Below are 27,595 nucleotides of genomic sequence, written 5' to 3' on the forward strand. Positions count from 1 at the left end.
GATCATAATAGAAGACATTTAATTAAATTCCTAGGGTTGTAGAAGTTGTAAACAGTTTAGATTAGATATATTTTACTTTGTGTTCGCTAAGACCTTTCACAAAAATAAGGCATTAGTTGCTAATTAGGCAGTTTTTCCAATGTCCACCAATGTCCATGAGGAGTGTAACCAACTCAGACTATTTATTAATGAAATTGTGTCAATGTTTTGTAAATATTTAGTAAATAATTTTACGGTCTACAGAGAGGTCGTAATTACGGCATAATTTATGTATAACATGATTAAATAATTAAAATTTAATGTTAACGTTAAATATTACATTAAACGCGATTAATATTATGATTTATCGTTTGAAGTAATTGTTTAATGGCTTTTAAGAATTAGAATTTGGCTAAATTCTTCGGTAGTAAATGTTGCGAAGGCTGGATAGGCTTCAAAGCCACCCTTTAAGCAGCGTGAGCCGAGCGTAATAATAAATATCTCGTTTCTCTCAACCTATCATAGATGTCTCTAGTGGGCCGATGAAAATTAGGTATAATAGGAACGTAGCGCGCGTGCGCGGAACTTTTTTTTATTATTATTATTCTCTTATCTTGAAACGCAGGGGGCGAAGTGAGAGATGGTAACTGAAAGGGGCGAGGAAAAGGAAGGGGGGACGAAAACAAAAGCATCGAGCGCCGGCGATGGAGATAGCGCGCTCCTGCTGGGAGGGACGTTTTCCGCGGGCGGCGGGGAAGAGGGCTGGAGGAACATTTCTAATCTTTCCCCCATTCTTTTCCCTTCTGCGGCAGTGCCCCCTCTGGCGCTCTTCTAATGGATACCGCTGGCTCTTTCAAAAAGCGAGACTGGCGATCGTTCATTCCTTCTAACATTTGGTAAAAGGCTTCCTAGCGAGGCCAGACCGTTGTTTCTTTGCCGTTCACTCCGCGCGATCCTACACTCCGAACGGCGCGGCCCCGAGAACCGCGCCAACACGCAAACGCGACGTCTTCGAATTATAATTACTAACCGTCGCGTGATTATTCGTACTTTTCGCGTCTCCCATTAGCCTTTACGAAATTCAATTGGAATTATCGGAGGCAGCTACGTTACGAGTGAACGGCTCCGTCGGACGGACAACGAGCGAGGATCGGCGCCGGAGAACAACTCGAATTCGCGGCGGAAAGCTGTCGGAGGATCCGAGAACGCGTCTTTTTCTAAGCCTCGGAACAACGAGGATTTTTCAATTTACTTTTACACAAAACGATCATCCAAGGCTTAACGGGGGAGACGATCAATTCCCCGCGGAATAAATCCGACTTTTAACGACGAAAGATAACGTTATCGGGATTTTTGTCGCGTGTCTAAACCAACTGAGGATTGTTTCGAACCGCGACGTAACGAATTGTGATCAAATTTACGTGATGGGTTATGGCATCGAAGCGTCGTCGGTAAATCATCAGAGGCCTAGCATCCTCGCGTGGGGCACGCTGCACTAGCGTTCTTACAGTTTCCTCACGTAAGTGACAGTTATTTTTAATGTTGTCCAATGCGTTTTGCGGGGGAATTTAAGCCTTATACTAATTTAACCCCAATTATTTTCGTAGGATTGTTTAAACTAAGGGTAATGACGCGTGCTAGGCGAGGCTTAAGCTAGAAATTGCGGCCAGCTAGCTGTCATTGCCAATTTCATTTCGCGTAAATACCCGTATTAGCTCGCTACTTCCGTTTAGGACGCAAAAAGTAGGTTTTTTGGCGGTGTAAATTTATTAATAACTAGGCTCTAGGCCCCTTACGCTTAAATCCCCCTTTTTGGCAAGTGATCAAACTAGTTTCTGCGTATTATAGCCGCTAATATTTTAGAGATTTGAGTTATTTCGCCAGGTTTTTTCCCGTTGAAATGTGGAGAATCATTGATTGATTCACGAATACCAGTTTGCAAAACGCGCGCCTTTTAAGTAATAGTCCTCACACTTACCTAAGTAACTAGGGCTATATTTTAATTACGGAAAGTGAGTTTTTCATAATGGATTTTCGCAATTAATTTAAATATAGCTCAATGTAGGTGTAATTTTATCTTGACTAAGGTTTCCACCGCGTTTCCAGCATACGTCAATATAAATTGAAATTGGTACAATTTACAAACGTATAACTTACCCTTCTAGCGCGTTAATTTTTAAACTTGGGTAAAACGCGCGCCAAATATTTCGTACAACATGGCCCATTACGTAACTGAATTTTTTAAAGCATAAACTCATGACTGACTATATATTAATTTGGGGAAAAAAAAACCTGTTTTATGGTCGCGCTTATAAAATTGACTCCGATGTCTGTCCGTTAAATTAACGATAAACATCGTAAAACCATGATTATTTTTTAACATAAAATGATAAATTTAATTTTAAATTAAAAAAAAAACAAGTAAATGTGATTTAGAGTTTATAAAAATTAAGTTTGTACAGAAATTTTAACTTAGTTTTTAAAAATCCCGAATATACAGGTATATTTTTCATTAAGACCCCAACGTTAATGTAATCCGTTAATGGTGGATTAAAACTCGAGTCCGAAATATTTTAATACCGAAATATCGGTACCCCCCTAAAGCATGACGTCACCGCGTAAAAGGCATAAATAATATGCAAATTTTAATATATCGTTAAAGGTCCTGTAGCGAACACCGCAGGCCTAAGCTTAACGCCGGTACATATCCGTCGGTAAACACAGAAGCTGCGACAGAAAAATCTAATTCTCTAAATTACATTTATAGCTTTGAGGCCCGCAGCGAATAACAAATATTGGGAGAGAGAGAGAGAGAGCTGGCGCAGAGAATGAGATATTATATAGAAAGGTGTGCTTACCTATTATACATATAGACTGTTATATAGATAATATAATATATAATACTTTATTATCGCTTCAGCCCCGATTCGGGAAAATTGCGAATTTTCATTATAGCTCTATGATCGATAGTAATGGCGTTATAATAAGAGGTGAGGCGAGGGGGGAGGTAGGCAGGAATAATATGAAAGACTTTTATTACGTGTATGTGTGACGTCAGCCTTTTGAGAGGGGGAAATGAAGTTTTTTTTGGGTAGTTTAATAGTGACGTTATGTGTGACCGAATGTAATTTAGAATTTTTTCCCTATATCATGGAACGTCTTCATAATTACATTATTTTCCTATTCTATTTTTTTGCTCAATTTTTCGTAATTTTCCCGTTGTAATAACGTGTTTGAAAATTGCAATCAAAAACTACAAAACGAATGACGTCGGCTGTGACGTCACGCGGTTTCAAACCAATTTTATTTATCCATCAGGGTTGCCACACGTCAGGGAAAAGTCAGGGAATTTAAAGAATGGGCCTAAAAAGTCAGAAAAAGGTCAGGAAATTTTAAAATGGACCTATAAAGTCGGGAAAAAGGTCAGGGAATTTTAAATGTGCCTAAAAAGGTCAGGGAATTTTAAAATGGGCCTAAAAAGTCCGAAAAAGGTCTGGGAATTTTAAAATGTGCCTATAAGGTCGGGGAATTTAAAAATGTGCCTAAAGGGTCTGGGAATTTTAAAATGTGCCTAAAAAGGTCAGGGAATTTAAAAATGGTTCTAAAAAGTCAGAAAAAGGTCAGGGAATTTTAAAATGGGTCTAAAAAGTCAGAAAAAGGTCAGGAAATTTTGAGAGATTATAAAACGTCAGGGATTTCAGTTCAATCTTGACACTTTTTTAAAGTAATTTTACTCCAGATCTATGGTAAATTCGGCTATTATTATTTAGATCATTGAAAGGCTTTTTGAACGTTGTAAAAACTTTTGTTTAAATTTATTAACTTCTAATAAGTGTAAAAGTTAAAAACTGTCTAATTTTGGCCTTAAAAAGTCCGGGAAAATAACTTAATGGTCAGGGAAAACCGGGAATAGTCAGCGAATTTAAATTTGATAAATTGTGGCAACGCTGTCCATGCTATTATAAATTGTCGCTCGCTTTATTATAATCAATTATTTAACTAAATTTCGTTGAAATAATTCATAAGCATTTTAAACTTCTATTTATCTATGATTTCAACAAGACTTATCTTGTAATTTTCTATAAAATCCTATAAATCGTACTAGACATTTACTATATTTTTTTTACCTCGGTCTGAGAAACAATTTTTTTATCAACTGGTCCCTACTACCACTACGTTACTGGTTTCAAAAAAACGTATTAAAATACTGGTCCCAGGAATAGGTACACTATTGATGGCCTGGACCAGTTTATTTATCCAAAAACTGGGAGCCAGGGGTTCCTAGGACCACTTTAATAATTCAAAGTTTTCGCAGCGGTGATCACTGGGCACAAGGACCAGTTTGAAATTTGTTTTACGAGGACTAGTTGGGAAAAAAATATCTTATTCCCAACTCTGTCTAGAACTCCTCCGAAAGTGTTTGAATAATATGGGCCAAGTAATTAATTAATTAACCTAAGGTATGGGGGATCAGACTTTATATACCGGTGCGCTTGGCTAAAACCGACCTTTTGACCATTAAAACCGCCCCTTTTGCACCGTAACCTTTTAACCACGTCCGTTATCTCGTTATCTTGAGCTAAAATTTCTTTTTTAAGATAGAATAAATATATACCTTAGAAATAATTTCCCAAATCCAATTTACGTAATCGTCGCGTTAATTTATAGCCCGAGAATACCTGAAATGATTTCACGCGGCCCGGGGGGGGACTAAGGTGTTTTATTTTGAGGCGAAGGGGGCAGGACCCCGTAACGCCCCTATTTCTTTTAACGGGGGGGGGGGGGGTAACAGTCGTAAATTAGGTTTAATTAAAATGGCCTATAGGCGTGTGTATGTACGTAATAAGCGTAGCGTCTCTTTTTGATGGCCCTAATAAGCGCTATTTCTCGCCAAGGCCCGGACCTAAGCCTAATGAATGTTATTTTGGCCGCTTATCAGCGCTTGTTTATTGAAGGAGCTGGCGAGAGGGCGCTGGCGTCGGTCCTCTTTAGATGGCGCGCGCGAGGGGGGGGGACTTTAATTTCCGTTGTAAGCCGCCTATTTATTACGTAGCTTGCTTATAACAATTACTCAGCCTTTCTCGGCTTGACTGGCTACCAATAATTGGACCATTGTTGAACCCGTGCTAGTTACCAATAGCGCGCGCCGCCTAAATAGATTCTCTCCCTGTTTTTAGATTTTTCGACCCCCGCCTACCATATTTTTAATCTGGAAGGGGAGTTTATGGAATGTGGTACGACGTAGTCGTTGTTGTAGCGCGTGTTTGATTTGGAAAATAGTGGTTGGACGGTCGTATCATTGTAATATCCACTTCGGTATAACGACATCTGGTGAATAAATGCCATACTTATGTATTTCTGTGTAGTAGAAAAACTGGCCTAATTGGAATGGCAAACTACGTTGATTTTCACCGGTATGAATAATTTATAAGAAAACCAAATTTGAATAATTTTTATTTTTTCTATTAACAAAATTTAAAAATTCTTCACCGCAAGTTCTAACCATAATTTGGTTTGTAAACTATTTATGTGAAATTATTAAAACAGTCAAAATTTCCGAATTCCCAGTGTTTTTTCCCGGACAGTGTCAGGGTTCGTACACGACCTGGAAAACTTGGAAAAGTCGGGGAATTTGAAAATGTTTCCCAAAAGGTCAGGGAAAGTCAAGGAATTTTCAAAGGTTTCCAAAAGGTCAGCGAATTTGAAAATGTTTCCAAAAGGTCAGGGAAAAGTCAAGGAATTTGAAAATGTTTCCAAAAGGTCAGCGAAATTGAAAATGTTTCCAAAAGGTCAGGGGAAAGTCAAGGAATTTGAAAATGTTCCCAAAAGGTCAGGGAAAAGTCAAGGAATTTGAAAATGTTTCCAAAAGGTCAGCGAAATTGAAAATGTTCCCAAAAGGTCAGGGGAAAGTCAAGGAATTTGAAAATGTTCCCAAAAGGTCAGGGAAAAGTCAAGGAATTTGAAAATGTTTCCAAAAGGTCAGCGAAATTGAAAATGTTTCCAAAAGGTCAGCGAAATTGAAAATGTTTCCAAAAGGTCAGCGAATTTTAAAAGGTTTCCAAATGTCAGGGAATTTGAAGAAAAAAAAATCCAAAATGTCAGGGAAAAGTCAGGGAATTTTAAAATGGTCCCAAAAAATCAGGCAAATAAATTTTTGAAAGAAAACATTTTCAAAAATTTTTACTTCAAACCATTCATTTATTCTACAAAAATGGTCAGAGAAAATTTGGCAATTTGGTCGGGGAATTTAACCCGGAAAATTTGTACGTTGATTTTCACCGGTATTAAAAATTTAGAAGAAAACTAAATTTGAATAACTTTCAATTTTTCGTATTTTTTCTATTAACAAAATTTAAAAATTCTTCACCGCAAGTTCTAACCATAATTGGGTTTGTAAAATATTTATGTGAAATTATTAAAACAGTCAAATTTTTCGACGCAAGTTCTAACCATAATTTGGTTTGTAAAATATTTATGTGAAATTATTAAAACAGTCAAATTTTTCGAATTTCCAGTGTTTGATTCCAGACAGTGTGAAATTTGTAACTTCCCTTAACCAACTTGTAAATTTTCGCTGAGCGCGCGACAAAATCTGTCGATGGGGGTGGGCGGAAAACTCAAACCCCCTCCATTTTTTTGTTATTCCTTGTCGCTACTTTCCCCCGCCAGAGGGTCTCCGTAATAGCACCCTTTTACGCGTCACCCAAGCCGCCCCCACCTCTCTAAAACTATATTTCTCCCCATCCACGCGAGCTCTCTCTCGATCCAGCTCCTTGTGTGTCCCGTTTGGGCTCTCTCTCTCTCTCGTTAGGCTTAATTACAAGCACCGGAAATAAACAGCTTTCTGACGCCCGCTAATGCACTTCCGGTCACGTGACGAACCCATCTTACAAGACGACGGGATTAAGTCGTATATTCGGGCTTCCCGTCATTACCTTCCCGACTATCCCGGTAATGAGACTATAATTCCTGAATTTCCTCCCCCTGGTGGACGGGGATGGAAACTGTACCTTTTTATTATTTATGCCACCCATTCGCCTTCACCGGGTTCATTTCCGAATTTTCTCATTTAGAGTAAAAATGCTTAGTTTCGATAATAAGATGTAGGTGGAGCCGCGAGCGGAAAGCACTTTGGCGATTGTGAGGTTTTTTTTGGCCCCATCATATTATTAATTTTTGCCTAAATGTAATTGTCATTTTATTAGGATATAGGTAGTCAGTCCCCCTCCCCCATCTCCCTACCTAGCCAGTGGTATTAGATAGTCTAGACCTAAGTATTTAGAAGCTCGTATCTAGGTTTTATCCCATTAGGCAGATTGACTTTGGTTCCTCCCCGGGCTCGTACCCCCCAATTTAATCAAAGTGAAATGCCTTTTTGGCACAGCGAATAAATACTGTATTCTAATCTTAATTTTTCCGAGGAAACTCTTAGTATAATTAGTTCGTTTATTATAAGTTCCCAAAAGTTTTGTTCTAATATCGACTTCCTGGGTGTGTTTTCGCTATTTTCAGTTTAGGTGACTGTACGAAGGGACGAGAGTTTAACGTAGTTAGTGGGTTAAATATTTAGATATAAGTTGGAAACTATAATCGTATATCGAATAAATTTTTAAACGAAACATGGTATGCCAATCAATAAGCATATCTCATTGATTGTGTAAGTATTACATTTATTATATTGTTATATTTGGCAAAATAATACAGTCACGTAGATTACCACAGCTATAAACAAGAAATAAATATTACTCTTGGCTTTTGAAAAGTATTAATTTAAAGTAAACGGGTGGACCATAAGTCTAATCATAAGTTTATCATGGAGAGAATGATCCACTTATGGTCTAACATACCACTACGAGTGTTTCCTCCCTTTTCTGTATGAAGGGACGAGAGTTTAACCTAGTTAGTGAGTTAATTATTTAGATAGAAGTTCGAAACTATACTCATTTATCGGATTAAATTTTAAACAAAACATTGTATATACATCAATAAGGATATATCATTGATTGTGTAAACATTACATTTATTATATTGTTATATTTTGAAAAAATACTATAGTCACATAGGTTATCATAGCTATAAACAAGAAATCCATATTGCTCTTGGCTCTTAGAAATAATTAACTTAAATTAGCCGAATTTTTAAAACAGTATTGGCATTTGCAAGTCTTCTATAAAGTAGTGTTTGTAAAGGGTTTTATCCGGTTAAGTTAAATAATTTTTGTCAGTAATTATTTTTCAGTATATTTTAGTTTGTTTATTCCGAGAACATTTTCGTATTTTAGTGGGGTAGACCATTACTATGGTATCTCAAAAGACGGTGCTAATAGAAAAGGTTTCTTAGAGTTTGATTTTTAATAATTAGCATTCTTTAAAATATCCCAATAAAAAAATTCTGTTTTTGTGAATTAAAAATTCTATAATTTCCAATTTATAAAGAAGTGTATTTACAGTTCTACGTGCGTATTTCCAAGATCCACACCACTAGCTTAACCTAGTTTTTCATCAAAATTTAAATGTGTCAATATAACGAACTTTTGGTTTTAAATGTCTTCTAAAATTTTCAAATCTTAACATAATTTATAAGTTAGCATTTTATAATTCCATTTGTATATTCCATAAGTATATACCAAGATATATTTATATTTGTAAAGAATGACGACCACGAGAAATGTTAATAATCGATTATATATCAATAATTCTTGAAGATACTATTTACAAAGGCTACTTAGGGATAATGACTTTGTTGAACTTTGGTAATATTTGACAATTTATTGAGGTGTTTAAAGTGTAAAATGTTTTTATCAGCGTCACGAGCTCGTGGATTAAACACTAGTGTTTAATCTATGACGAGCTCAAGCTTTTTAGTACTTTATTGGCACGCGCACATGGAATTCAAATTCCAAAATCTCTATCGACTCGAGCGCGCGCTCTCTATCTTGAATAACTATAGCTAGTGACGTAGGAAAAACATTTTTTATTATTATTATTATTATTATTTAAATTTATAGAAACGCCTATTATAATTTAATATTATCCAAAAACATATAGGACTAGGCGAACTTGTTGACCACAGGCGTAAATTTAAGGGCGCCAGCGTGGTGGGGTCTGTCGACCATACCCGAAGTAATCCCCTTTGTATATATTTCTAGAAGAATCTCTAAATATAGTTGCTTTTTATAAAGTAATATTGGGCTTCTTGTTTTGATGTTGTTGCGTATCGATGACGTTTTACTACGAAAAGCTCTGGAAGGGTAAATTCGACGAGGCACCCTGATTTTAAGAATAAACCGAATTGCACTTCTAAGTATTTCGTGACGAAATAGCTACATAAAAACAAGTTCAGCAAGCGTAGCTTTTTTTATAGAAAGGTCTATTACGGTTTATTCCCAAAGTGATGTAGATTGTGTGTGCGCGGGCCGGTTGAATTACAATTAACAATTAAAAGTTAGTTAAATTAGACTCGCTTAGCAGTCTTCACTAATAAATTTAATTTTGGGTTCAACTTCGTGTTGAAACTTCATTTATTTCCAAATTCCGCGAATTATAATTTTTGGTGTTTAGGTTTTGAATTTGAATGAACAATATCGGAATTTTGATTTCTCAGGGTCGCCATACGTCAGGGAATTTAGAAATGGGCTTAATAGGTCAGGGAAAGGTCAGGGAGTTTTAAGCATTGGTAAAATGACAGGGAAAAGTCAAGGTAATTTTACTCCAGATCTATGACAAATTCTGTGATTATTACTTAGTTCTTTGAAAGTTTTGCTATTTTTTTTCAACATTGCAATAACCTTTTTACTGAAATATAAGTGGAATTAAATTTATTAACTTCTGATAAAAATCAATTATAAAGTTCAAAATTGTATAATTTTGGCCTTGAAAAGTCAGGGAAAATCTATTAAAATGTTTCAGGGAATAGTCAGGGAATTTAAAGCAACTGTCGGCTCTATCATTGCCACCTGTATTACGAAAAGGCCCCTGTTATTAGAGATGGCCATGAATCTATCCGAATCTTCGACAAAAATGACTTTCGTGGAGAGCGTGGAGCCATCTATTTATGGGAACGGAAGCTAAAATTCAAATTAGCGAAACAATAACGTCGTCAGAGAGCCATTATAGAGTATTATATTTAGACCACTTTTACTCTACTTAGTGAACTTTAACCCAAATTATATATCCCATATAAAATATTTTGTGCTACAATTAATATAATTGAAGTTTTTTTTTTGACAAATTTACAAACGATCCAATCAACGCGAAGCATACTTTTATGTCCCGCCTTTTGGGTCAAAATGTAGCTTCAGCATCTTGTTTTGATTTCGACGCTAGCGACAACTGTTGAAAAAAGAGCTACTTCACCTAGAGTCGACACTTGCTTTAAATCTGAAAATATTGTGGCAACCCTGTTTCTAGTTTTTAGAAATAAGAGTTCTACAAATAAAGCCAAGGCCGAAGTTAGGGTTTCCCCCACGTGAATAAATACTCAAGTAAATGTTTAATTAGTAATTACGCGAAAAACAACTTTTTCCCACCAAAAATCGATCACTGAAACTTCCGTAATAATTTCGTACGTAACAATACAAACTCGTTCCGCTTGGTGGCGTTAATATCGTAACGTAAATATAATATCCCAAGCTTAATTTTTCGTGCCGAGCGCCGTTAAAGAACACAAAACAGTCCGTGGGAGTTTTCTCGCTCGTGCAAAACTTGGTCCGTTAACGATATTTGTCTTTTCCAATCCCCGAGAAAAGAAAAGAGGTTCATTAAGAAACTGGCGCCCCCCCCGCAGCCACCAGAGGGCGTCGCGCGCCCATTAAACGCCACCGAGGAAACAAGATGTCACGGACATTTAAGTGTACACACAATCCCCCCGATGTTATAACTGGTTATTAAATTTAAATTGGAACAAATTTTCAATCATCTTGTACATCAAGTTAATAATCCCAAGATAAATTTTATCAAAAATTAATTTTTCGAGTTACTAAGTTTTGGAAATAAGGTAGCGAAACGCGAACACGCTAATTCAAATTAAATTTTAAACAAACCGAATTTTTCGAGTCACCTGGTTTTGGAAATAAGGTAGGGAACACGCTAATTTAATTAATTTAAAAAAAAAACGAATTTTTCGAGTTACCTGGTTTTTGAAATAAGGTAGCGAACTTTATGCCATATTCACCACTTTTTGCCACTGACATGGACTTTATTCTAAAAAAGTGACATTTAGGTAACACTGAACCTCAATAGACGCATTCACATATGCAAAAAGGGGCAAAATCCAAACGAGGTACCTTCCTATTTAATAATGTTTGAGGTAGATGGCGACACTATAAATTTTATGAAAAATAAACTTTTTTAAAAAGTTATTAATTAATTACTAAATTATAGTACTTTAAAAAAATATTTTTTGTAATTTAAATTAACAATTAATTTTAACAGAAGTTAACACGCTCCGCCATAGATGGCACTATAATTCCCTTTTTTAACTATCCAATCAGGGAAGATAATTTTGTATTTTAAATCTCGACAAAACCGTTCTCCACTAAAAACTGAAAACTTTCAACCAATCGTTGAAAATCAAAATTATAACGTCATGCTGCTATCAGAGCGCCATCTACTAACAAATAACGCCATCAACACGTTACGTCGGATGAATATTACCCCTTTAAAGTCGTCTTTGCCCCTTTAAAAATGTAAATCGATCTAGAAGTTTTTATGGATTCCTGCCCTCACTGGTAAAGAGTTACGTACGACACGGCGGCATCGGCTACACTGTACGTGAAACCAATACATTTGGATTTGCGCGTAAAGGACCAACGACAAATAGTACACCGTCCTGAGGACTTGAGGGGCGGGGAGGCGGCTGGTCACGGTAACGCTGTTATTGTTTGATATAGAGCCCCTCATTTTTCTTACCTTCATCAAAGCGGCGTAATTTCTTTCTAAAAACAGACTACGTATTTCGTTCCTTCTTTCGATTTGCTTGGCTACTTCGAACTCTCCCCCCTGCTAAAACTATTTCCTACGCAAGAGGACATTAACTCGTGTTTTATGTAACGCCACTTATTAATGTTATTAGTATTGAAATGGTATGTGCTATAATGGCATTTTATTCTCTTGTTAATAGTGGGAGGTTCGTAAATGTTACGGCATGCGAGTGTTTGTTATTTATATTTAGCATCTATTATAAAGTTGATATTTCGCGAAAAACATCCAATTGTTATAACAATTTTATTTTACCAGCTGTGTATGTCGTAATTATATAGTTTATTTTAATAATAATTTGTTTACCAGCCCGTGAATGTGATAGGGTGGTATTGTACTGTATAATAGTTTAATAGTAATCGAATTGAAGTTTAGAATCTAGATGAAATAATTTAAAATTCGTGTTTGAATTCAGCGATAATGACTGTTGAGAATACCGGGCCACCAGAGGTCCTATAAAATCCTATATTTTCCAAAATGTCCTAAAACATCATATAATTTTACCAAAATCCCTTAAAAGACCTATAAAATCCTATAATTTTGATATTTTGCCCATTTCAAATCCCGCCACTCAATGAAATTGCTTGATGCCTATACACTCTTTTACGAAGTCTTCCATTTCATTACAGGCCTAATTTAAAATAGTACAGGCAAGGGTGCCTGCGCGTGCTCATCAGCTCGAGACGTCGCGTGTACTTGACCGCGTGAAGCGGCCTTGCATGCACTATTTTAAATCAGATCTGTAATAAAATGGCAGCTCTCACAAATAAGGATATAAAAGAGTGTATACAAAGTCATTATAGTCTATACTTTTGTTATTGTTAACATGGTTAGCTACTAGTATATTTTGGTGATAAAATGGTTAAATAGTTTCTATTTCAAAAATCAAAATTTTCAGCCAGAGATTCCAACAGTAGACCGGTTTCGCCCTTTTGGGGCTCATCAGTACTGTGTAGGAACTCTGGCTATCCTCGGAAATCTGCCGATATCAGTAAAACTAATAAACAATTAGTTTCTATTTCTTAAGTGAAAATCAAAGATTTATTTCACTTAATATAGGTTTAGTTTTTAAATGCATAAAGTTAGTTAATGAAATAGCTTATGAAGTCCTATTAAATCCTATAATTTTGAAAAACTAGTCTTATAAAATCCTATAATGTTGGAAAAATAGTCCTATTAAATCCTATAATGTTGGAAAAATAGTCCTATTAAATCCTATAATTTAGGAAAAATAGTCCTATTTAATCGTAAAATTTTGGAAAAATAGTCCAATAAATCCTATAATTTTGGAAAAATTGTCCTATTTAATCCTACAATTTTGGAAAAATTGTCCTATTTAATCCTACAATTTTGGAAAAATTGTCCTATTTAATCCTACAATTTTGGAAAAATTGTCCTATTTAATCCTACAATTTTGGAAAAATTGTCCTATTTAATCGTAAAATTTTGGAAAAATAGTCCAATAAATCCTATAATTTTGGAAAAATTGTCCTATTTAATCCTATAATTTTGGAAAAATAGTCCTATTTAATCCTACAATTTTGGAAAAATAGTCCAATAAATCCTAAATTTTTAGAAATATAATCCTGTTTTTCCAATAAAAAAGATTTGAGTCGGGGCCCCGAGAAGATATTAGCATCACGCTCCTCCCATTGAACGCCAGTCAAATGGACCCGATATCTCATTGGTTCCGCAAAACGGACGTTATCCCACGTGATTAATACAGTTTTAATTTAACCGTAATAAAAAATTAACGGCTCATTTTAAGACCGGGTTTAAAAAAGGATAAAATAAGAATATACGTAACATTTAATGACTTAATCAAAAAGCCTAATTAAATTTTAATAAATTAATTAAAACCGTAATTTAATCCGATAGATAAACAATACACAAAACTTCATTAATGCCATTACGGAAAACATCCTTGAAAAGTCAATTAATTTTAATTAACAAAAGACAGGTATATTGTAGGGTTTATTTATTTTATTTTTTTGATACGGGTCGTGTTATAACTTTCGATAACGCCTTGTGGACAAAATTTGCATTTTCGATAAACTTCTATAATTGCGTCCATTCATGCGAATACTGCCCTGTAGGTGGCGCCTATACTCGTTACACCGACGTGTATAATATTTCTATCGTGTAATAAATTGTCAACGCTGATCGCCACGTGTGAAAACGATCGTTTTTTTCGTCGCAAGTATGCGGTTGACCTTCAATCTCCTCTCATTAAGTTGCCCCGAGCTGGTGGCATTGAAAAAGAACTCGCCGAGGCTTAGCGGAGCTGGGCACATCTGCTGCAGATTCTGTACATTTCGTGGGAGAGTCTGAGAGCCGCTTCTATTTCGGCGCAAATTTAACTCCGGAAATAAATTTTAATAAGCCCTTCCAACGAAGGTCCAAATTGCCTTCAGTTATTGTTGTAATTTATTCCTGTCATATGATTGTGTGTGCCGAGTTTTTTTTTATACCTTTATCCCCCACAGGGACATAAAGGAAGTTTGCTATAATGATGCTTAATGTAAGTGTGATGATGTAGAACCAAGGTTAATAACGGTTGTATTTTTCCCCCATTTCACTTGTGTGGGTGACGTCAGTTCTTCAAAAATAGTTCTTTATAGATGGTAGTTGGATTAATTAAAATTATAGCGTCCATTAACTAAACTTCTACACCCGATATCGTTGCTCTAACAAGGAGACGACCCGAGGTGTAACACACCGATTTAGTTCAAACTCGGGGGTTTAGTAGACCTTCATTTTACTTGAAAATCCCAAAAGGGAAATGTCTCCATAGGCAACCGTTTTGCCATGGCAACCAAAAATGCTTTTGACAACTCAAAATGGAAATTTTAATATTGAAAATAACATGTGAATCTGACCAATTTTAAGGGTGTATGTAACCCCTGTAAATGCTAAAATTAGAAAATATAATTAAAAAAATAATGAAAAAGTTCGAAATTAATTAAAATTTTTACAGTGGAAGTTGGGATCGAACCCGGTTCCTTTTGCTGCGAGGCGAAAGTGCTAACCACTCCACAACCCCACTAATATTAATTTTTCGTACTTTTCGCTTTGCTTTCAATTTAGCTTGTTACTAAAACACTAATATCATTGGCATTTACGCCTGGCTGGTTTTTTAAAAAATGAAAATGTAATATTACTTTAATCATAAGTTAATGATACCTTATTAACTTATGCTTTAATAAAAAAATTATCTAGTCACGACGTCTGTGATGTTTTCACGTTAAATGTAATATTTATTTTTAACCAAAGTTCCTTTAAAAGCATTGGTTTTATCTTTATTAAAAATTTTCCTATAATTTGGTATAAATTCACCGGAACGTTCCTATAATTTCATATATTTACATAAAATTACTGCTATAATTTCCTATAAAAATGACTAAATATTCACTATTTTTTTTATAAATAATTGGACTATGGTGGACTCAACATTTTCCCTGAATAGAAATAAATCAGTTTATTATAAATTTAAATAGGAAATAGGGTATTGATTTGAATTGATTTTATTGATTTTTTCCTGTTATTTTTGAAAAAAATATAAGTAATTTGAGTACTCCTATAGTTTAAATTAATCTTTATTAAATTTAATTAATAATAAGATATAATTGCAGTTTCTCAGAATTTCAATTTCTAGATAAGCTACTTTCGTACATTTTAATAAATGTTTTAAATACATTGAAGTATAATACGTAATTTTAAATCAATGATTTTTTTTTAAATTTTAGATTTAAATTCCTGATATAAATCAGACCACCCTGAAATAAAAACATTATTGATTAAAGAAACACGCACTTAATTAGAAAGAAAAGTATGATATTGAGTTAAAATGCATTGCTACAAATTACTACTACTATCGAAGACAGGGTTGCCACAGTACCTAAAAGTCAGGGAATTTTAATATTGGTATAAAACTTGGGGAATTTGAGAAATTAGTCTAAAAATCAGGGAAATTTCAGATAACTTAATTTCGGTTGCAAATATAAAACATTAACTAAATTTTGTCAGAAAATAAGCCAGGGAAAATCTACGGAGATAGTCAAGGAAATCGTGAAAAATTCAATTTCAATTTATTTACCATAATTTTAGTTTACATTGGTGTTCGAGGGCCAAGTCATCTTGCGACTTATAGCTGTCGTAAGTATGTATTTAAAAAAAATTAAAATGGTAAAATTATACATTATTAATTAATTTATTAATTTTAACAATTGAAAACATAGAAAATAACAATTAAAACCAGAAAAATTAAACAAGAATTTACTTATAATTAGTAGTTTTCTAAAACTAAATTTTTGAGAACTTTTTAGTGGATTGTAGGGATTTAATTTTTTTTATACTTTCATAAATACTGTTATAAAGATTCACGCCATAGTAGAAAATTGAGTTAATTTTTTGACGTTTTGCTTTGTGGCAGTTTTAATAAATTTTGGGATCTGGTGACAGTTACTCTATCATCAAAAGTAAATAAATTATCGGATACTGTATTGGTATTTTTATGTATAAATAGAAGACACGCGTAATTATAAATTTGACAAATATTCAGTATTTTACTTTTTTTGTAGAGTGATTTGGTAGCAGCCTTCCAGTCTACACTAAATATATTTCTAATCGTACGTTTTTGTAAAATTTTGATTCAGGGAATATTAATCTAAAAAACTGGCAACCCTGATTGTAAATCTAACTTTTAAGCTTTTAATTGCACATTCTTCGAATTGACAACCGAAATAGGCACATTGTCGCATTTTAAACTCCTGACGTAAACTTTGAAACTTTTTATCGACAACACTTTAGTCACGTTAGTAACGCCGTGTAATTTCCAAATATCGCTACTCGGATGCACTTTCAACGTTGTCAACACTTAGCTTTTTGTTCAACATTTTCCGCCGAGTTCGAAAATTCCGGAAGCGGGAAAGCGTATCGATAACTGGTAAACATTTACAAGCTGTTACGCCAGTATAGTTTACCGAGGGAGAGAGAAAACTGTTATTTTTTACGTCAGTTTTACTGTAAATTTGTTAAAAGTAGTCGGCGGAATGGGTAATGCGCTCGGTCGGTGGCGCCCTAAGACGCCCGATGTTGTAATGTCAGAAAAATGTCCCGAAAATGGAGTTTGTCAACACAAAAACATTTGGAGAGTGCAGTACTCCTTTTTCTCGCGGCGAATGTTCGTGAGAGCTTTTTCAGTAAGAGAAAAAATATATAGAGCGAAATTGAATTGGATACTTTTAAGATTTTTGCAGCACTTTCTTTTCGGCGGAAGTGCCGCGTCCGAGAAAACTGCGAGCGCCGGGGAAAAGGATATAGAGAAAATAGAGAGTTAAGAATTTATATATCTTCTTTTACAGTTTTTATTCGGAACAAACAGTTGTCCTTCTGCCCTCTTTTTTTCGACCGTAATATTCCACTGGCACAGTTCAAACTGGACCCGCCAAAACGACACGGAAATCGGAAACATTTAGCGATGTGTTTGAATTTTGGCGACTCGGATTAATTTTATAGGTGGACGGGTAAAAATTGATTTTAAAATAGTTTTTATTGCTAGTGAGTATGGATTCGAATTGAGGGGTCGGACATCCAACAAAAATGTGTACGGGATTTTTAAATCCTGGATTTCTCGTTGGATTGTGGGGTTTTCTCGTTGGATTGTGGGGTTTTCTCGTTGGATTGTGGGGTTTTCTCGTTGGATTGTGGGGTTTTCTCGTTGGATTGTGGGGTTTTCTCGTTGGATTGTGGGGTTTTCTCGTTGGATTGTGGGGTTTTCTCGCCGGATTTCGGTATATAGTTTTAATATTAATAACACGGCTGTGGATTCAAATCCATTCTCAGCAAAAATAATTTTAAAAATAGATTAATTTAATTAATTAAATAAATTAATCTTCATTTAAAGTCTATTTTCAATGCTTTATTTAAAAATAATTAATTTGAAAACTAATTTTAAATAATAACCATCCGCTGTTACTACTATTTTTTCTAAAGATGGTCAGTTTGTTTTTTTTTGATAAAGTATAAGGGCCAATAGCGTGTGCGCATGCGCAAAGAAAGCGGAGGTGACGGGGGGGGGGGCGATAGTTGCTTATGGGAATGAAAACCCGGCAAAGCAAAGCTTTTAGGCATCTCTGGATCTGGAGGGGGGCGGTAAACACTCACTTCGGCTCCTTTGACCCCCACCCCTTCTACAAAAGCCCATTCCGATATAAAACCTTTTTCGCAACCTCTCTTGGCTCGCCTCCCACCCTCAAAGTTCAATCCTATCTCAGTGTTCCCTCATCTAGCGCCTCGACCCCAAACCCACGTTCCATCCTTTCAATACACACACTCGTCCAGTTTAAACGTATACTGTCCGTACATTGAAGTTGCACCCTTTTAAAAATTTTAAAATCCATCTTATGAGAGCGCAGCTGCCGTGGTGTGTTCTTCAAATGGCTAAATACAGGGTTGTCACACGTCGAGGAAATCAGGGAATTAAAAAATGGGACTAACAATTCCGGGGAAAGGTTAATGAATTTTAAGAATTGGTAAAATGTTGGGGGAATTTTAAGAATTGCTAAAAAGTTGGGGCACTTTTAAGAATTGGTAAAAAGTTGGGGGAATTTTAAGAATTGGTAAAATGTTGGGAATTTTAAGAATTGCTAAAAAGTTGGGGCACTTTTAAGAATTGCTAAAAAGTTGGGGGAATTTTAAGAATTGGTAAAATGTTGGGGGAAATTTAAGAATTGGTAAAAAGTTGGGGGAATTTTAAGAATTGGTAAAATGTTGGGGGAATTTTAAGAATTGCTAAAAAGTTTTGCACTTTTAAGAGTTGTTAAAAAGTCGGGGAATTAAATTTTATCTTGACAAGCTTTGAAGGTAATTTTACTTTAGTTCTATGAAAGAAAATTGTGCAATTTTGGCCTTATAAAGTCCGGGAAAATTTCTTAAAACAGTCAGGGAATTTGAATCTGAAAATGTTGTGGCAACCCTGTAATTTCAAGGAAGTTTCAAAATAACTGTATAAGGAATTTACTGAACTGGTAATCTGAGGTTAAATGGGTTAGATTTAGGGGAAATTTCACACTTACTAGAGATCATACGTCAATTTAAGATAAAAGTTTTAAATCTATGGGGAATGAGTTATTTGGTTACGTGGAAGAAATTAATCTAGTGCTAAGATTACAGCCGGGTTGTCACACTACCTGGAAAATGGGTATTAGTTTGGCTTGCAAATAGAAAGTTTTTAAAAATATAGGTTAAAAATGTCAAATATTTGCTTAAAATAAGTCAGGGAAAATCTCCGGAAATGATAAGGGAAAACCTGGAAAAGTCAGATAGGTTTAATCCTTAAACTGTGGCCACCCTGTACAGTCATTTAAAGATAACGTTTTGTAATTTTTTTGTTAATAACCTTTTTTAAATTTTGTTATCTAATCGATTTTTAGGGTAAATTGTAACAATTTTTCGGTAAAATAAGGAAAAAATCTTATTTTTCTTATAAGTGGTCAAAACCATTTTCGGTTGCCATGGCAAATCGAATGGGTAGTGCAACGTCTCCTTTTGGGAAATTTCATATCTCCTATAGGTCTACTTTACGCCCGACTTTGAACCAAATCGGAAATAAACACCTCGGGTACTCTCCTTGTTAGTTATGACGTATGCCTGCGAAGCTACGAGCAAGCACCCAATATCGAAATTTCAAATTGAATAATTAAATTTAATTAAATCAAAAATATAAATTTTGAATTTATCCTAACATATTATATATATATATATGGAATCTCAATTTATTTCAAATAGGTAAAAATAAAAAAATTGCTTCATTATTAACAATAAAATAACATCGCTTAAATCTAGCTTGAAGATATTTCTAATTTACACGAAATAGTTATAAATTGGGCGTAATCTGCTAAACACTAGCCAAATCAATATATTTAAAAGGTAGAGCAAAAAAACACGAAAATATTCCCAAGTCATACTTAAGCCTTAGCACTTAAAAAAATAAAAAAATCCTCAAACTCGTTTAAGCCTTAATCCTTATTATAAATATTTCTATTTTTTAATAAAATGCTTTTCTTTGTAGTTTTTTCCCGTTCTCAGGAACGAGTGGTTTTTTAGCCGAAAACGGTAAAGAGGGGGGCCGACACCGCTGTCTTCCCCCCGTGTTCCATTAGGCATTAGTGGAAAGGTCTTTCAAAGCGCGGCAGCCCCTTATTTCCCTCCCCCCTGGACGTCTCCTCGGAGGCCCGCAGCCCTGAAGGAGGGGGGGAGTGAACGAGGATTCTTCCCCCCCCATCTCTGTCGCTTTATATATAGTTCTTGTACCTGTCATAAGCAATCAGGGCCTATGGTACCGGGCTGTATGCCCTCATAAAAGACTAGCTTTTAGGGGAAAGGGGGGGGGGGCACCAAAGTGAAGACTAGCATATATATAAGCCATTAAGGGGTTTCCTTCCCCCCCTCCAGCCTTTCCGTTTCTTCCCGCCACCACTCTAGCTGATTGCTCGGATGCTGCCATAGGGAGCAGCCACCACTTTATCCGCAGACTGTCTTTGAGTGCTCCCTTTTCGCCGCTGATGTTATGTCTACCGCGACAGTTTAAGGGTTGAGTAATGTAATGGACGGTAGACCTGGCCGCGTGTAAAGGGGGGGGGGGCACTAATGGAAGATGCTTCTTCCCCCTCTTATCGTCCTAATTAATAAAATGTGATTAAACTTGAAAGTGAATGTAAGAGGTTTTTGAGGATCGGGTTCTATTCTTGGGATGCCCGAATACGGGCGTAACGCCATCTTACGTTTTATAAGCGTCCTAATTTAAGGAATATTTATTACGGGTTTTTTGTTGTAGTGTTGGAACTCTTATAATTGTACTTGGAAACTTTGATATTTGTTTTGAGTAGGGATGCACCGATATATCGGCTATTCGTGGCCGATTTATCGACCGATATTCAGTACTGTCATACCATTTGATTCTACAGGGTTGCCACACGTCAGGGAATTTAAAAATAGGTCTAAAAAGTCTGGGAAAAGTCGGAATTCAATTTTGTCGTGGAACTTTTTGAACATAATTGCCCCCTCTAACTTTTGGTTGGTTTAAAACTACAAATTGACTAAAATATTAGAGGCTAAATAGAGATTTGGGGAAATAATATAGGGTGATCACACTTACCTCCATTGGTCAATACTCGTCAATACTTCAAACTTACTGAAATCGTTCCTATTTTTGTGTTAAAGATCAACTTAATTCCATCTATTAAATTTCGAAATACAAATGATTCTAAATCTTATCCGTTATTTGCTTATTTTTTTTTAAATATTTACAGGGGACTGCTTTGCCCCTCCCAACTTGTCAAACGTTCCTACGCCACTGGTACTGACGGCCTGGCAGACATAGGTGGTTCCTTTTCGTCTGTTCTCGGACTAAAAGTGTACTCTTTTTACCCTGAAAACATTTCATTCGCCTGTTCCAGGGATGAGATATACTCTGTTCCATAAACTATTCGCTTGTTCCGGAGAATTAGGGCTACTCTTTTTACTCCTTCTGAAAAGGAGGTGTAAAGGAGTAAATCGGATTTTGCCGTCTGCTAGCCCGAATTTATCTGCTAACAAGGCTACAGGCAGCCATGTTGGAATAACGGTTTAACTCAGACCAGTGGCGTAGCCAGGGGGTGCACAGGGGGCACATGCCCCCCCCGAAACGTATGGTCGTACGTACAAATATTTTAATTTTTTTACCTTTTTTTTTCAATGGCGTGCCCCCCCGAAACAAAATCCTGGCTACGCTACTGACTCAGACTCAAACTATTCGCCCCCACAAAATCGGAGTGAAATGACGTCATACAGGGTTGCCACACGTCAGGGAAAAATCGGGAATTTTAAAAATGGGTCTTAAAAGTCAGTGAATTCAATTTTATCTTGAAATATTTTGAAGTTAATTTTAATCTCGTTATCTGAGAAATTCTATAATTATCATTTAGTTCTTTTAAAGATTTGGTAATTTTTTTAACGTTGCAATAAAACTTTTGTATTGAAATGTAGGTTGATTGCAATTTATAAACTTCTGGTAAAAGTAAAATATAAAGCTACAATTTGTCAGGGAAAATCTCTTAAAATGGTCAGGGAAAACAAGGAATTTGAACTGAAATTATTGTGGCAACCCTGTCATAGCTTTACTCTTCTTAACCTACCCCGAAATCGCGGATCAAGCAAAAGAAACCACCTAGTGTGGGGGCCCTTGGAACTAGGTCCCTTTTATTTAGAATATCATATCTTTCACATGCTCTAAAAGTAAGCTCCTCCCCCCTGAACAAAATCAAATCAGCCTGGTATCTGATTCGTTCCCTAAAACCTATGTCATCCCATACGTTCCAGTAAAATTTGGACCGCTATGACCGAACCAATAAAGAAAATTTTGAGAAAAGGGCCCTAGACAACGTCATTCGGGGAAGCCCAAATTTCGTCGCAATGCCACTGATCAGGGCAGGCCTGTTGCTGAGTTTAAAATTCTGTCACTAAAAGTCACTTTTTCAAAAATTAGTAACTATTTAGCACTTTTTTAGGCTATTACGTTTTTAATATTATTTGTCTTCCAAACTATTTAAAAACCAGTGAAAATATATTTTTTCAAAATTCCCCAATTTACTAAATAATTTAGCGAAAAAATATATTAAAAAAAAATCCGTCAGTAGCGTTTGGCGCTGCAGCTGCGCTTGGAAGGACCCTCAGCATTTAAAGGGAATATAACCTGCAAAGCAATCTTTATGGAAGACCCCTTCAATTTTTAAAATTTCCCTGTACAGTGGCGCCAAACATTTCGAAAGCCCAAGGCAAGAGCGGGCAAAGTTGCAAACGTTAGTGTTTCACACCAAATACCTGAGGTTATATTCCCTTTAAATTCGTCTACTTGTGTGTTTTCGAGCGTCAAAACATTTTTTTAACTTTTAACACCTGGTTTTTTTTTCACTTTTCAGTCACCCTTTTTAAAATTGTTATTCACTTAAGTCACGATTTTTTTTCTGTGTGACTCAGCAACGTCTGGGCCGCGCAGAGACATCGGGCCCTGGGGCAAGTGATGCCATTCTGGGCCCTTCTAACTGAACATTTCAAGGGGTGAAGAGCAAGGCAATACGCCCCTATCGTACCGGGCCTTTAAATACGCTACTTCTGGACCCGTTTTATACGGGCCCCTGGGGATTTAAAATGTCAAAGGGGGGAAGGGCAAGGCAATGGGGCCCTATCGTACCGGGCCCTTTAATACCATGCTTCTGGGCCCTTTTTTCTTCGGGCCCTGGGGATTTAAAATGTCAAGGGGGTAAAGGGCAAGGCAATGGGGCCCTATCGTACCGGTCCCTTTTTTCTTCGGGCCCCGGGGATTTAATATGACAAGGGGGTGAAGGGCAAGGCAATGGGCCCCTATCGTACCGGGCCCTTTAATACCCTGCTTCTGGGCCCTTTTCTCTTCGGGCCCCTGGGGATTTAAAATGACAAGGCAATAGAGCCCTTCTAACCGGGCCCTTTAATAACCTGCTTCTGGGCCCTGGTTTTCTTCGGGCCCCATGTATTTTGCCCTCACCCTTTTGCACGCATTACTATTCGTACATGAAATCAGTGTTTATGGTATAGCCGAACTGTATAGCAAATTGCAACACTTCTCATTAGTAGCAGATTTTCTATGTCGAAAATAATCTGTCATGGCGGGGAAAAAACTTTGGCAGGAGGATGAGATTTTTTATCTCTGGCAGCGTCTGGCGTGATGTCCTTATCGCGGCTTTGGCAGCGAGGCAGGGATTAGCCAGCCAGAGAGAGGAGCTATTTTTGCCAATTATCGTCGCTCATTATTTTAAAACGTCAATTAATAGTTGACTGGTTGCGTAATTGGCCTCCGCTCTGTGTGTAAATAAATGTTTTAATGAGCGAGCAATTAAAATCGTTTTTCTCACGACGCTTCTTCCATTCTCTTTCTTTGACCTTTCGCTCTTGGCGCCTGCGTTTTTTCCTTTTCATTAGCGAAAGGTGAAGTTCCCATTAGCTTACCTTTTTTATTTTAATCTTCCACAATCAATTTGTTGCCAAAGTCGAAGGCGCGCCCGGAATTAACGATCGTATATTTTGCCCCGTGTTACGAGTGAACGATATTTCTTTTGGAAAAAAAAACATTGGACGTTTAATTAATTACGCGTAATTTGGCCTTTTAACAAATTTTCTTTTCTAATAACTATTCCAGAATGTTTTCTCAACCTTATAAAACATAACCCTAAAATATTTCTCAGACGTATATGACAAGTATCCAAAATGTTTTCGTAGTTGTATTTGCAAAAGCCTAAAATATTTGTCGTATATGACAATAATTCTGAAATGTTTTTCAGTTTTTCAGTAGTATATAACAAGAATCCCAAAATATGTATCGACCGTATATGACAAGAATCCTAAAAAAAATTTCAGTCACAACTTACAAGAAATCCCAATTTTTTTCAGTCGCAACTGAAAAGAAAACCCCAATTTTGTTTCAGTCGCAACTGACAAGAATCCCAAACAGTAGCTTAGATCTGACAAGAATCCCAAACAGTAGCTTAGATCTGACAAGAATCCCAAACAGTAGCTTAGATCTGACAAGAATCCCAAACAGTAGCTTAGATCTGACAAGAATCCCAAACAGTAGCTTAGAACTGACAAGAATCCCAAACAGTAGCTTAGAACTGACAAGAATCCCAAACAGTAGCTTAGAACTGACAAGAATCCCAAACAGTAGCTTAGAACTGACAAGAATCCCAAACAGTAGCTTAGATCTGACAAGAATCCCAAACAGTAGCTTAGAACTGACAAGAATCTCAAACAGTAGCTTAGAACTGACAAGAATCTCAAACAGTAGCTTAGAACTGCAAGAATCCCAAACAGTAGCTTAGAACTGACAAGAATCCCAACGAGTAGCTTAGAACTGACAAGAATCCCAAACAGTAGCTTAGAACTGACAAGAATCCCAAACAGTAGCTTAGATCTGACAAGAATCCCAAACAGTAGCTTAGAACTGACAAGAATCCCAAACAGTAGCTTAGAACTGACAAGAATCCCAAACAGTAGCTTAGATCTGACAAGAATCCCAAACAGTAGCTTAGATCTGACAAGAATCCCAAACAGTAGCTTAGATCTGACAAGAATCCCAAACAGTAGCTTAGATCTGACAAGAATCCCAAACAGTAGCTTAGATCTGACAAGAATCCCAAACAGTAGCTTAGATCTGACAAGAATCCCAAACAGTAGCTTAGAACTGACAAGAATCCCAAACAGTAGCTTAGAACTGACAAGAATCTCAAACAGTAGCTTAGAACTGACAAGAATCCCAAACAGTAGCTTAGAACTGACAAGAATCCCAAACAGTAGCTTAGAACTGACAAGAATCCCAAACAGTAGCTTAGATCTGACAAGAATCCCAAACAGTAGCTTAGAACTGACAAGAATCTCAAACAGTAGCTTAGACCTGACAAGAATCTCAAACAGTAGCTTAGACCTGACAAGAATCTCAAACAGTAGCTTAGACCTGACAAGAATCCCAAACAGCAGCTTAGACCTGACAAGAATCCCAAACAGTAGCTTAGACCTGACAAGAATCCCAAACAGTAGCTTAGAACTGACAAGAATCCCAAACAGTAGCTTAGAACTGACAAGAATCCCAAACAGTAGCTTAGAACTGACAAGAATCCCAAACAGTAGCTTAGAACTGACAAGAATCTCAAACAGTAGCTTAGAACTGACAAGAATCCCAAACAGTAGCTTAGATCTGACAAGAATCCCAAACAGTAGCTTAGATCTGACAAGAATCCCAAACAGTAGCTTAGATCTGACAAGAATCCCAAACAGTAGCTTAGATCTGACAAGAATCCCAAACAGTAGCTTAGAACTGACAAGAATCCCAAACAGTAGCTTAGAACTGACAAGAATCCCAAACAGTAGCTTAGAACTGACAAGAATCCCAAACAGTAGCTTAGAACTGACAAGAATCCCAAACAGTAGCTTAGATCTGACAAGAATCCCAAACAGTAGCTTAGAACTGACAAGAATCCCAAACAGTAGCTTAGAACTGACAAGAATCCCAAACAGTAACTTAGATCTGACAAGAATCTCAAACAGTAGCTTAGACCTGACAAGAATCTCAAACAGTAGCTTAGACCTGACAAGAATCCCAAACAGTAGCTTAGACCTGACAAGAATCCCAAACAGTAGCTTAGACCTGACAAGAATCCCAAACAGTAGCTTAGAACTAACAAGAATCCCCACATTTCCCCTGTCTTTAATACAAGAGAAATCTCAAAATATTTATCAATCGTCTATGACCGAAATCCCAAAGGTTTTCACTCAAGTCTTGTGACCGGACTGAATTTGGTTTAATAACAAGAATCCTTGTTTATTCAAATGCTTGTCCTAATAGTGGAAAAAACTAACATAATAAATTCAAGGTTGTATTTCGTTTATACGTATAATCTTAAAATTTAAATTCCGAATGCTTTACGTTTGTTATTTTACGCATCTATGTTTTATTAATCAGTACACGGATTTAAAGCCACACTTTAATCGTAAGCGAATGTTTTCCTGACGGTAGTCGTGTTTGATTTAAATGACCAAAAATAAAACTCTCCAAGTGCCGGTATCGTTTTTTTTGTAGCGGAAATGGGGAATAAATTTAACGCGAAGATTGAAATTGATGTCGTCTCCATGTTGCCCCGAGGTTGATACGTAACCATCGCGGTTATTCCCTGTCGAGGTAAAACCGTTTCGGGACATTTTCTTTTTGTAACGGAAAAAAAAGGAGCCGAGAAGAATAAATAAAAATGGGGAATCGACGGAACCGGAGCACTTAGCCAAAAACCCTGAACGTAACAAAACACAATGGGTCCAATCGCGCCCCAATGGCCAAATCCGACAGAGCTGATCTCTAGCTCGACTGCTCTCTTGTATGCCCAAGGAAATGGCGGAAAACAAATCTACACCTTACCGAAGCGATATGCGGGTCTGTCTGTTTCGCCGAATTCCTATATTTTCCTAAATTCTGAAATGGACCTGAAAAATTCTATCGTTCTGAAATGGCCATGTTAAATTCTATCGTTCTGAAATGGCCATGTTAAATTCTATCGTTCTGAAATGGCCATGTTAAATTCTATCGTTCTGAAATGGCCATGTTAAATTCTATCGTTCTGAAATGTCCATGTTAAATTCTATCGTTCTGAAATGGCCCTGTTAAATCGTACAATTCTGAATTGGCCCTGTAAAATTATATTTTTCTGAATTGGCCCTGTAAAATTCTAATTACTGAAATGGCCCTGTAAAATTTTTAACCCTATAAAACTCCTTTAAATTGATAATATAGTCCTATAAAAAGGCTATAATTATCCTATATAATATAGAAATTTTTATTTTATAACTCCTAAATATTTTCTAGCACTATTGGCGTTGAGCCCTGATTTTATTTAGATTAATAATTTTAATTTGGAAATTGACTTGAATTTAAACATTGATCTAAAATGTCAGAGTAATTTTAATAAGGGGTGGACACAGGCCAGGGAAAAGTCGATTTAAAAACGTTTACAAAAATATAGGTTGAAAATTGTAAAATTATGGCTTAATAGTAGTCGGGGAAAGTCAGGAAATTTTTTGACCGG

The 27,595-nt window shown here is 36.2% G+C and overlaps 1 protein-coding gene across 2 annotated transcripts in view; it reads left to right on the forward strand.

Moving 5' to 3' along the window:
* The first annotated feature begins 816 nt into the window (after nt 1–816).
* LOC149944012 (uncharacterized) overlaps nt 817–27,595 on the forward strand; it is a 202,549-nt gene continuing 175,770 nt past the window's right edge. For both annotated transcript variants that reach the window (XM_090174733.1, XM_090174732.1), the window contains exon 1: nt 817–1,498. The gene's annotated coding sequence lies outside the window, so the exon portion shown is untranslated. The remainder of the gene's footprint in view (nt 1,499–27,595) is intronic.

Source organism: Leiobunum rupestre, chromosome 5 (genome assembly GCF_980474605.1).
Source record: "Leiobunum rupestre chromosome 5, qqLeiRupe1.1.hap1, whole genome shotgun sequence".
NCBI lineage: Eukaryota > Metazoa > Arthropoda > Arachnida > Opiliones > Sclerosomatidae > Leiobunum > Leiobunum rupestre.